General features: G+C 41.8%; 2 long non-coding RNA genes across 2 annotated transcripts; both read left to right on the top strand.

The window, feature by feature from the left end:
* The first annotated feature begins 420 nt into the window (after positions 1-420).
* On the top strand, positions 421-5,808 carry LOC119911720. Its single transcript, XR_005446005.1, has 2 exons — positions 421-642; positions 2,989-5,808. It is a non-coding gene; the product is annotated as an uncharacterized LOC119911720 (long non-coding RNA).
* A 656-nt stretch (positions 5,809-6,464) lies between these two features.
* LOC119911722 lies at positions 6,465-8,708 on the top strand. The gene is made up of 2 exons (XR_005446008.1): positions 6,465-7,711; positions 8,427-8,708. It is a non-coding gene; the product is annotated as an uncharacterized LOC119911722 (long non-coding RNA).
* The last annotated feature ends 2,509 nt before the right edge of the window (positions 8,709-11,217 follow it).

The following is an 11,217-nucleotide window of genomic DNA, read 5'->3' as shown; positions in this document are numbered from 1 at the left end:
AAAATACCTGCAAAGTAAAATATAGAAGCAGATTTTGTGCAAATTGTATAACAAAACATACATCAATATAGTCCATCACAGTAAGAATGTCCTGTTTCTAGCACAGAGCACAAACAACACCAGTTTATTCCACAAAAGTCAGGTTATGGATGAAATAGTATGATCAAGCAGAGTTCATGCAGAGGACACAGAGAGGAGGAGCAGGCAGTCAGGGACTTTCCCACCAAATGCTTGGGCACGTGAAAATCTTGGACTTTCCCAGATTCAGGTGCAGTGGGAAAGAGAGCCAAGAGATGATGTTAAGCCAAGAAACAGAGCTATAAAAGGAGGTCCAAAAGGAGGTGAAAGTCAGTCTTTACATGGTTTTCATGTCGACTCGGGTCTCTGTTCTGGTAACAGAATGGGGCTCTATTTTGCACCGATCTCTGACAGACTCCGGTGGAACTTTTGTATTCTAATTGGTGTCTGTTTTTTGTTGATAATAAAAATGTTGGTAAAGGTTCAAGCTTTCTTATCTGGCCCAAGTCTTGAATTTTTACACGACATTACTTGGCGAGCCAGCCAGGAGATTGAGTCCAGAGGCCGAGAGTTTCTGACCGGGACGGACAGCCTGTATCTGAGACACGTGGCCACATAGAAAAGGTAAGCAGAATACCTGTTTAACCAAAAATCTGCATTTTAACTGTGTCTGAATACGGGATTTTCCGCCCAGGTGTGAATCTTAAAGTCTCCTCAATCTTGAACCTAGAATAAATTTTGAGTGCTAAAAGCAGTAAATTAAGTAGAAAATATTTTACTAAAATATGAAATTTGGATTTTAATGGTGAATTGAAACTAAATAAAGAAAGAAAGTAAACGCTGGAGGGGTAGAGTCGGTGCAAATCTAAATGCAGGCAAAATGCAATAGCAGCTAAATTTGCATGTGTGTGTGTGAACCATGGTGCGGAATATGTCTATGTCAAAGTGTGTAAAGCTAGTAGAATAGATGCGCTTTTTGTGTTTAATTGTTTGCTTTTAAGGGTAAGTAAAATAAGTGTTTTCCAGCCATCATCGTGAATACCGCTGTTTTTTAAGAATCGCAGCGCTTCGACTTAATGTCGGGGAGCTTCGATCCAATCAGAACAGGACTGCATAGGCGTAGTGAGCTGATGAAGAGATAAGAATTTAAAGCCATTGCGGATACCGCTGGCTTGGAGAAGTGCAGAATGAAAGTGCTGAGTGCTGGGGTGCTTCACTCACTAGGTCAGGGCTGACATGGGCAAGTTGGCTAATAAATAGTCATCACGTGGCTACCGCGAGCTTATATCGCAGGATTTCAACTGAGTGTTGGGGCTCTTCGATGGTAGGTTCGGACTGAACGGGCGGATGTACTATAGCACGTTACCGCTAGGAGCCTAAATAGGACTGTGGCAGGATAGGAGAATAAAGCGTGCTTAAAGATAAAAGAAGTATTACGCGCTCATGTTGAGGAAGTGGATTGAGTAGCGATTTATAAAGACAGATTTTGTGTTGAGGAAGTGAATCATTTCTGTCTAAGCCCTCATGTTGAGGAAGTGGATTGAGAGGCTATATTATGTGTAAATTGGGCCTGTGTTGAGGAAGTGAATCAGGTCCACAAATTTGGAATTAAACCTAGGCAGTGTAAATTAAGTCTGTGTTGAGGAAGTGAATCAGGCTAATTAATTTGGAAATAAAACCTAGGCAGTGTAAATTAAGTCTGTGTTGAGGAAGTGAATCAGACTAGTTCAGCTGAAAGCCTAGGTAATGTACATAAAGTCAGAAGCCGGCAGGAGATAGGAGTCAGAAGACATACGTGCATGTAAATATTGCTGAAAATATAGTTGATAGCTGTGTGTTAAGAAAAAGTGCATATAAATGTTACCAAGGCCTAAAATAATAATACTAATAGTTTGAGTCTTGAAGCCTCATGTTTAAGACCATTAGATAAAAAGTATAAAATAATGATAGTTGAATAACTGATCTAATATTAAACTAACATAAAGCTTAAGGATAACAGATGAATAGAGTTGATATGGTGATATAAATAAGTATAAGAAGTTGATGGAAGGAGTTATAAAGTAAAAGATATATGAATATATATTGATGAAATAGTGAATGTGGACTAGTGTAAAAGACGGCTTTGATGCAGTCTCAGATTGAATTGTGATAAAGCTATGTGCAAAATAAAGTTCTGAAGTGGCAGTCCACGCCCGAATAATGAAGACTGGAAGAGAAAAGAAAAAAGGAGTTTGCTCATGTTAGCAGAGAGGCACAGAGCAGGAGCTGAGCTGTGTCTGTGTGAGTGTCCATGTGGGGGAGGACAGCAGGCTGAGAGAGAGAAAAAGAGAGCAGTTCAGCCCTAAACCAAAAGTTATGAGAGTTTTGTGATCTGTTGCACCTTTCTAGGATAACAACAGCACGTTATAGCAAGTTACTCATGAGTTAATAATAACAGAAGTTATAAAAGTTTTTTGAACCAATAACAGCCTGACAGTAAGCAGATTAGTAAAATAACGGCAATGACTGCTGGATACGAAAAAGAAAAGTGTAGTTGAAACAGCCTACAGTATTATGATAATAAAGGAAATTTAGTTCAGAATAACAGGCTGAAGACACTTTTTGGTCGAGGAGAAGGAACAAAACTAGAAAAATGATGACATCTGATAAAGTTTGCAAATTTATTGAAAGATAAAAGTACAGATTGATAAGCAGCAATGTGAGGTGTTATCTATGAAGGATTTATGTTATAGAAGGGATTGAGAGCCATCAATTTTGTATTAGATGTGAGAAAATGAATTTGATATTTTAATAGTTGTTAGTTTCACTGAAGGTAGTTATTTTTAGTAAACTCTGCTTTGATTATTTTTCAGTTGAATAGCTCTTTGATATAAAAACAAGGGGAGCTGCCTGAGTTTCTTTCAATGAATTGTTTCATTCTAGTTTCTTGGTTGTGTGGCTTTACAATGAACTGTCCTTTTCTTTTTCGAGGCATGAAGGCCGTCCAAATTCTAAAGTTTCCAGAGAGTAAGTGTTTGCTCGCAGTGAGTGTGCGATGGCTGTCCTGGGAGGCACACAGCAGGTGAAATTAAATGGTAAAGAGCAGAAAAAAGAAATATTAGCTGCAAAGGTGGTCAAAGGAGGGAGCTGTGGCAGCAACATATGTGGTAACAGCACAACTAAGTAGTTAAAGATAAAATAAAAAACGTCAGATAAGAGATAGAGAAAGCTCAGAATGAAGGGAAAATAGGGAGAAACAGTTTGACCAGCAGGTAGATAATACTGACATACGATATAGCCTTTAGTGAAGGAAAAGTAGTCACTGAGACAGAATAATGAAAGAGCCCATCCTGGTAGATAAGGTCTAAATAGATATACCCCCAGATGAAGAAACGTATACAGCAAGTGGAAGAAAGATATAAGTAAGTGCAGTCAAGGGCCAGTACAGGCAGAAGAAGAAGAAAAAATAATTAGGGTCTTTAAAGGGTTGAGTTCAGATATAAAGGAGAGATGGAAAAAGAGGCTATAATAGATAGGGAGGAGACGAGAGCTAGATATGATTAGAAAGAATAACAACTCCCGAACGAAGTGAAAAGTTCGTCATAGCACAGATCTCAGAAAGACAAAAGATCTGCCTACAGACCAAGATACCTGCAGAGCTCAACAAACCATGAGACATGACGACAGCGAGACAGAGCTACAGTGGACAAGATGGCAGCTCTGAAGTTTCATGAAGAAGGCGAGAGAGCAGCTTCAAAATAGACACAGCAGAATCTGACTGTGAGGAAGAAAGGGAGGTGATACAGGAGGCGTGCCAACCTGATGCATCACAGGCCCAAGCCCACCTCCACTGACGTCAGCATCTTCCCAACGCTGAGGACGCGGCCAGTCAGACCACATCTACCATCTGCAGTTGAATCATAAAGAGGACAACACCAACTTAAAGACTGTGAACCTATCAGCACAAAGTTTAAAAGGTCAAGAAGGCTTCACAGTGAAAATGAACTTCAGCCAAAATGCTCTCACATGTGACCGAGTGCTGACAGAGACATCACCAAGGAAGCGCTCTCTGTCTCACATGATCAACATTACAAATGGTCAGACTATCAGAGGCCTTGAAAACTGCAACATCTGCTGAAAAAGAACTGTTTGAAGACCTCACAGGAGTTTGGGAGCAGGAGTGTTGAAAAATAGAAAGATAGGGGAAGAAAAAAGAAAATAGAGACTGATGTTAAATCCAAAAAGACTAGGAATAAGAATAAGGTTAGCTCAGGATATATAAAATAGCAAGATATGTCATTAATAATTGATTCATTAACACAAATATACTGAGTCAATAACTTTGCTGCTCTCCTCCAGCAGCCACCTGTTACTAAATTTCAGCAAAAAGGGATCAGAACATCAGGCATTCCTTGTGTTTTTAAACAGAGTTTTTAGAAAAAAGGGATCTAGTGGGATTATTTTATATTATAACTGTTAGAGATCACTGTCTGCTCTGGGTTTGTGCAGAGGAACAGCCAGCGCAGAGCTCCTCAGTGTAGCAAATACAATGACAGGCAACCTTTCAGGCTTGATTTTAAAGAGGCCGAAAGGAGAAGCCTCATTGCCTTTATAAAGCAGTTTCAGCAGCACATTGCTATTGCATGCTTAAATATGATGATTGTGAGTCTTAAATCATGATTGACCTTTGTCATGTATTCCACAGGAACAACCAACACATGTGATGCTGAACAGTTAATCTATGTTTTCTTTCTGTTTTTGTAGGTAGTATTAGTAAACTAGTTTAAAGTATGGAAGAATTGTGGTGCACTAATGAATAATGGAGTGTTTCAAGATTTGCTATTTGTACATCCAATAGCAATGTAATTCAATACACAGATATACAGGATGTTAGAGGGGTTAAATTGCAAGCAAATATAATAGGATATCTAGAAAAAGATTAGACAGATAGAAACAATAGTTAAAGTCTCCAAACTACAAACAGTAGGATAAAGCTCACTTATTGGTAAGAGTAAGATACAGATAAGCAAGCTTAATAATCCTTCACAGCCAGTCAAAAACCAGAGGAGGCAGACGCAGCAGCAGGCAAGATCAAGCGCGACCTGCACCACCACAGAGACGACTTTGACTATCACCAGCTATGAGTCCAAGTGAAGCAGCAAAAGGAAGAACAAGACTGAAACTACAAACGACTGAGCGCCCTCAAATTGGTACCCAGTCTGTTCCCCAAGAAACCTGAGTGCCCAAAAAGAGTTCCATAGTACCACGGACTAAACTTTCAAAATGGACATCATACATGTTTATTGGACATTTTACACCATTCTGAAGTGTCACATGAATCATTGTCAAAACACTGTTATGTCTGGTTACTGTATTGTTACACAGAAAGTTCACTATGCACCATGTGATTGTTTTGATGATGTGAGCCTTTCAACACATTAGGTGTTGTTATAATTGTTAAGAAAGATATTATTTGTTTCACGAGTGTAAACCATTTACAAGGTATATCTCACTATATTATAGCGAATAGTATAGGTAGTTTAATATGTTAAGCTCATTTAAAGGGTAATAAGGAGAGAGGAGTAATGGAAATCCTTGTCATTATAACTTGCTCAAATGTGTTAGAAACAGGAACATCCCACCGCATGATTATTGATTATTTCACAATGTGTAAACACTAATTTGGGTATTTTCTTGAAGGTCTACAAGTCTGAGAAATAGGTTTCATATGAAAATACAATAGGCCGCCTATTTTCAGTGGTCACAGTGTTGGTGTATAAAGTGTGAGGCTTTACAGCCTCAGAGGAGGGAGTGTTGTGAATTATTTTGGAGCATTATAGCCTAAATTGTTATCATTTATTACTAGAGCAATGGTGGTCTACATTGTCATCATTTAAAGTGTTATTTTATAGTGTAAAGTTAGGATCACAGTGTTAAAACTCTACAGCTCTGAGTGTGTGTGCTCCTTTCTGTACCTAACTGCCCAGGCACATGTGTGTGTGTGAGCAAGTTCGTGTGCTTTGGGAGAAAAGGGAGGGAGCATCAAAAATACCTGCAAAGTAAAATATAGAAGCAGATTTTGTGCAAATTGTATAACAAAACATACATCAATATAGTCCATCACAGTAAGAATGTCCTGTTTCTAGCACGGAGCACAAACAACACCAGTTTATTCCACAAAAGTCAGGTTATGGAAGAAATGGCTTGATCAAGCAGAGTTCATGCAGAGGACACAGAGAGGAGGAGCAGGCAGTCAGGGACTTTCCCACCAAATGCTTGGGCACGTGAAAATCTTGGACTTTCCCAGACCCAGGTGCAGTGGGAAAGAGAGCCAAGAGATGATGTTAAGCCAAGAAACAGAGCTATAAAAGGAGGTCCAGAAGGAGGTGAAAGTCAGTCGTTACATGGTTTTCATGTCGACTCGGGTCTCTGTTCTGGTAACAGAATGGGGCTCTATTTTGCACCGATCTCTGACAGACTCCGGTGGAACTTTTATATTCTAATTGGTGTCTGTTTTTTGTTGATAATAAAAATGTTGGTAAAGGTTCAAGCTTTCTTATCTGGCCCAAGTCTTGAATTTTTACACGACATTAGGGTCATGTGATCACTGCAAAAGGGAAAAAGAAAAAAAGAAGAGCCCTCTCACCCCAAAGCAAATTGAAGCATTTAGAAACAGGTAAATTAACTTTTTATGGATGATGCTCACATTAAGGCACCATGGGCAGAAACCGCACATGGGGAAGGCCTGAGATTTCATGTTGATTTAAAACGGGCTCTTCAGTCTCCACCGACCCTCGGTCTTCCTGACTGTAACAAACCTTTCACACAGACTGTTGACGAAAAGGGGGGGTACATGACCTCAGTACTACTACAAGACCATGGGGGACGACTGAGACCTGTAGCCTATTTCTCATCCAAACTGGACTCTGTTGCAGCCAAACTGCCTGAGAGCTGTGGCGGCTGCTGAAAAGCAGCCATGGCATCACGTGACATTGTGGGTTATTCAGACTTTACATTATTTGTTCCACATGCTGTGTCGATGATTTTGCTTGAACAAAAAACATCTCATCTCTCCACAGCCAGGTGGCTGAGATACAACACCTTGTTGCTTGATATGTCTAACATCACTGTTAAGAGGTGCACTGTGTTAAATCCTGCTACTCTCTCTCTACTCTCAAGTCTGCTCTCCAAGGGCAGACTTACAGGAGACTCCTCTAACAAACCCAGACATGGAGTTGTTTGTGGACGGCTCAGCATCACGTGATCCAGCAACTGGAAAAAATCGAGCAGGTTTTGCAGTAACAACTTTGCATGAGACAATTTTATCAAAACCGCTCCCTTCAAACTATTCTGCACAAGCAGCAGAGCTAGCTGCACTGACAGAAGCATGTAAATATGCAAAGGACAAAACTGGAAACATTTTTACAGACAGACGTTATTCTTGGGGTGTTATTCATGATTTTGGGAGATTGTGGGCAAACAGGAAGTTTTTAACATCCACAGGCAAACCTAATGCTCATCACACACTGGTTGATGAACTACTTGATGCTGTGCTGTTGCCCAAAATGGTTGCTGTGTGTAAATGTGACGCTCACGCGAACAAACTTGATCCTATCTAACAGGGGAATGCCAGAGCTGACCTTGCATCGTTCCCCGGGACGACCCGACAGGCCGGGTTTTGGATTTTGGATTTCTGTTATTCAGCCACTCACCTGTAAGTGTGCTCCCTTTTGGTTATATTAATACCCTTTGTTGAACTATACCTGCTCCGGTGCGTTTGGGTCCTCCAACCTGCCTCCACACCACGATCGTGACAGATTCAGATCCCACAGGTGGCACACCCACCCCCAGACAAACCATTTGAGCACCTGCAAATGGACTTCATTGAACTGACACCGTCACAGGGGAAGAAATATTGTCATATCATGGTAGAAATGTTCTCTAAATGGGTAGAGGCATTTCCAACATCTAAACAGGACGCAGCAGCAGTTTCAAAAGCTTTGATAAGCCAGATCATTCCTCACTGGGGGATCCCAGCTAAGATCTCCAGTGATAACGGCACACCTGTCATCAGCGCAGCATTGAAAAGTGTAGGGGAGGATATGGGGATTGATCTGAGGCAACATTGTGCCTATCATCCAGCTAGCGGAGGTGCAGTTGAAAGAGAGAACGGGACGTTGAAAAACAAGCTTGTTAAATGCTGTGAAGAAACAGGTTTAACATGGAAAATGCCGATCGTTTTAATGCACATGAGGAGCCGGATGAGGGGCAGATGGGGTCTCAGTCCTTTTGAAGTCCTATTTGGCAGACCATTGAACACAGGGATTGGGCCAGTAAAAAGACAACTCCCTGATACCAGCCAATGTGAGGATGAAATGTTGAGATATTGTACTAATTTGTCCTCTGTGCTTTCTGAAATTTACATGCAGGTCAAAAACACCATCCCAAAGGCCGCATAAAAGAAACTGCACGATCTGGAGCCAGGGGACTGGACTGTGGTGAAGGACTTTAGGAGAAAGCATTAGTGGGCTCGCAGGTGGACTGGGCTATTTCAGATGCTGCTAACAACAGAAACAGCAGTAAAAGTGGCTGAAAGAGCAACTTGGATTCACGCCACAGACCAGGTGAAGATGGAGATCAGTGAGTGAGCTGAGCTTTCCCCTGCCTTGTGTTCCTAGGGAGGGAGGGGAGTGAAGATCTCTGAGACCACCTAGAACCACTGATCTCCCAAACACTCACCGCGGGCACACTGATTACAGGGGTAGGCAAGGTGACACAACTGATATGACGCCAGAAACCAACAGATGGCTCTGGAGAGGTGACAGACCGAGAGAAAACGGAGGCGTTGTTCTGCTCACTGTCATCATCGTCCTGTCATCATTTCCAAACATGAAAACAACAAACTTTGGCCTGACTGAGGGAAAGATCCAGGCCGAAGAGGAGTCACACGTCCTCCCTGACAGCCCGGCTGGGCTGAAAGACAATGCATGGTATCAACCATGATGACCACTTCAAGAAAAGTGACCAATCAGAGGTGTTATGCGTGTGCACAGCTCCCTCATAGAGTGGGAGACTCCATACCAGTGAAACCCAGACCACTAAATGTTAGAGAAACTAGGAGCCCTGTCAACCTTCACTCAAGGGTTTCCCAGGGTTGGCCGAGAAGTTAAGGAGATGACCAAGGAACTTGAACTGTGTAACATCAGCATGGTCAACTTTGGTTTCTCCACAACCCGATTCTGGAACACGTCTCAGATAACGGAGCAGAAAATCTACAAGCCCATCATGACAACGGATCCAACAGCCCGAACCGGAATGGTGTGTTTCACCAGACAATGTCTCACACCAAGAGATTGTTTCCTAGTAACATCATCATGTAAGCAGACGGTTACAGCAACCTGCGGCATGACATCTGATCATGGAGCCAGCAAGGAGTACAAGTGGACGCAGCCAAGCATCGCCCCACTGAACCTGAATTAAGGAGCGAAAACCCGGTTCTTACAATTCCTCCTTCTGACGGCTATGGAGCACTGAGACAACACATGTGGGTATGTGGACAACATGTTTATCAATATTTGAGACCTGGATGGTGTGGGACGTGTTATGCTCACCTGATGACGTTGTCCATTGCCCTTTGGCCAATTATATTACGTCCCCGTCGTCTGTTTTTGCTAAGGCTGAATCCAGCCTCGTCAATGTAAATACATTGATGCGCCTGGGCAGCTCCATCCATGTCCAAGATTCTCTGTAACAAAAAAATACATATTGTGGATGGTTTTACTCAAAGCACACACCAACACTACTACACATACAGTACTGACCCACCACACAGGTACCTGTGTAGCTTTCTGAATGTGTCTATGTGGTATTAATCCAGTGGTACATATTCATCTGTTACTGGACTGCACCCATTCTGTATTGTAAATGTAAAGGACTGAAACACTTACCTGTACATATTCATGTCGAAGTTCTTTGACCCTGACACTGTTCCTCTCAAATGGGACCCTGTACAATTGCTTCATGGTCATGTTGTGCTTTACCTAGATGTGTCTGGTAGTGGTAATGCTCGATTTATGTTGTTGAATACTTGCCTATCTGCAAGCTTGACACACTAGATGAATAAAACACACTCTTATTAAAATTTAACAAATTTAATAATAATCTCAAACGCTGCAGGTTGTTCACCAGTGAGGAGCTGTGAAACAACAGCACGGCTCTGTTGATAAATAAAAAGTAAAAGTTAAGTTCTCTGAGGGAGTTGTAGCCCTACTGGTTTTCAAACTAACTGGCTGTCATACGTGTGCGCGTGTTGTGTGCAGCAGCTGCAGACTGACTCCATCCCCAGATTCGTCACATTCACAAACATGTTCCTGGCGAGTTTCAAGTCGCATCTTTAATCTACTGCAGCGATCGTGATTGTTGAAGTGAGCACTAAATTAGAGCCACATATGGAAAAAGAAATGAAAGAAAACAGACTTTTCACAAAATCTCAAGCTGGATTCGAACTCACCTGATCAAAAGGTAACATCTTCTCGCAGCTCTCCATGTTACCTGCAAGCTAACCGAGCAATCATAAATTACTGGTGTCCAGTCACGTCATCATCCAGGTAACACTTTGTTTGGGCTGATCTGAAACAACTGGTTACCTTGAGCGATCTTAAAAAATACCACAACATGTTTATCAAGGTGTTTTTCTCGACCAGTAGGGTTACAATGACCGGGTCCGTTTGTTTTGGAGAGGAGACGACCTCAGAGGTAATTCAGCTCCAGGTAGATCCCTGTCAGGGCTCTGAAGTGGACCCAGAACAACTCTCATCAGCTGTTAGCTCTAATGTTAAACACTAGCAGGACTAAAGTTACGGTGCAGGTGTGTTAAAACTATAACTTAGCACAACATCACTGCGCTGTAATAACGTTATGCTTTATTAAATGTTACATAATTAACAAAATAACTATATAATGTCAGTCCAGTGACTGTTACCTGACAACAGACCTGCCTCTCATTCTGGCAGTAAGTCAGCCTGCCGAGTGAAGACAGACCCATGTGAGCGCTGAACGATTATTTCATTCCTGCTCCACAGTAGCCAGCTGTCACGTGACAAATGAACGACTCAAACCCAGAGAACCACAGTTATGAATCCTGAACTAATCAGTTCTGTTTCCTGTGCTGCCTGCTTACCACAGCCCTGTAGCCAGCTGTCACGTGACAAATGAACGACT

The sequence above is a fragment of the Micropterus salmoides genome, unplaced genomic scaffold, assembly GCF_014851395.1.
Source record: "Micropterus salmoides isolate LMB-PRFRI ecotype aquatic unplaced genomic scaffold, ASM1485139v1 Ms_hic_scaffold_2, whole genome shotgun sequence".
Classification (NCBI taxonomy): Eukaryota; Metazoa; Chordata; class Actinopteri; order Centrarchiformes; family Centrarchidae; genus Micropterus; species Micropterus salmoides.
This window is presented reverse-complemented; position numbering and strand designations above follow the sequence as displayed.